Source organism: Plasmodium cynomolgi, chromosome 7 (genome assembly GCF_000321355.1).
Source record: "Plasmodium cynomolgi strain B DNA, chromosome 7, whole genome shotgun sequence".
Lineage (NCBI taxonomy): Eukaryota > Apicomplexa > Aconoidasida > Haemosporida > Plasmodiidae > Plasmodium > Plasmodium cynomolgi.
In genome coordinates, this window is record NC_020400.1 from 793043 (window position 1) to 794371 (window position 1329).

Sequence of the window (1329 nt, forward strand, 5' to 3'; positions counted from 1 at the left end):
AATATTTTACAAAAAAGGAAAACAGAAATGGTACATAGACGGCAAGATAAGAACTGCGCATGAGGACAAAACTGAATACACCCCATCTTCATGCATCATTTATCTCCACCACTTCTTGATGTATTAAAAAAAAAGAAGTTTGAGGGGTGGAGAAATGCAAACAGACGTTTCACTGATCCAGGAGTGTTGAGACAAACGGACGAAATACGGCCTGGTGCTTCCTCGAGCGAGTGGCAAACTCACAGAAGGTGCGAGGGGGAGGGGGAGAATTGCCACCAAATTGAGTGGGGCGCATATCGGTGTATGTTTGCCCCCCTTTCGGGCATGCCCCGTCGGACGACCAACAAATTGTTAAGGGGTGGACAAAAAAGGGGGTAAAAAATACACATATAAGAGACGCATACATAAGCAAGCATGTACACACACACATAAGCATACATACACAAACAAAACACACTCTCATATGTACGTGTTGGCTAGTCGGGGGCTCCTCCCTTGTTGTTGGTCCACCGTCCAAGCGCCACGCATTAGGGGGATACCGCTCGCGCTGCACTTTTTAAAGGCGAACAGCACTAGTATAGACACGGGGGGATGGGCACGAACGTGCATGCACACAGCGGCGTAGGATCGATCGTGGCGTCAAAACAACATGGAGGAAAAAAGGACTCGCTGTCCGGGGAAGACTTTTTCGAGCCGTCAAACTGGGTGTGCATACAAAGTGGACACGGGGGAATTAACGTTGCAAATGCAGTGCGGGAAAAAAACAAAGTTACGTTTAACCCTCCAGAGGGGGCACTCTTCACAAAATTCGGAGAACAGGGGAGTTTCCTGTGAGGGGTCCCCTATTCCCTTTTTCGGGTGCAAGAAGGGTGGGCGGAAAAGTGTACGGAAATAAAAACGAGGGGAAAATGGAAAAAAAAAAGGAAGCAGGTGAGACGAAAAAATGTCGCAAAAAAAAGGCAAACACGACGCAAATGTGACGCAAATGTGACGAAAATGTATCGCAAATGTATCGCAAATATAACGCAATTGTATCGCAAATGTATCGCTAATGTAACGCCAACTTAGCGCAAAATAAAGGAGTTACACGGAATACGCTGAGCGTAACAGGGGAAAAATGGAAATACATATAAAACGCAGAAAAATGCGGAAATTTCTGAGGAAAGAGCGCCACTCGGGGAAATGTGCACAACGAATGCGCCGTTTGCGTGACACGTAATATGCGCAAAAACGTGCCACCCGTGCGGACAGAATGAAGAACAACTTTTCCTGTCACCATGGCACTGCTCGCGGGGCATTTATTCCACTGAGGGAGGTGCCCGTCTTGTG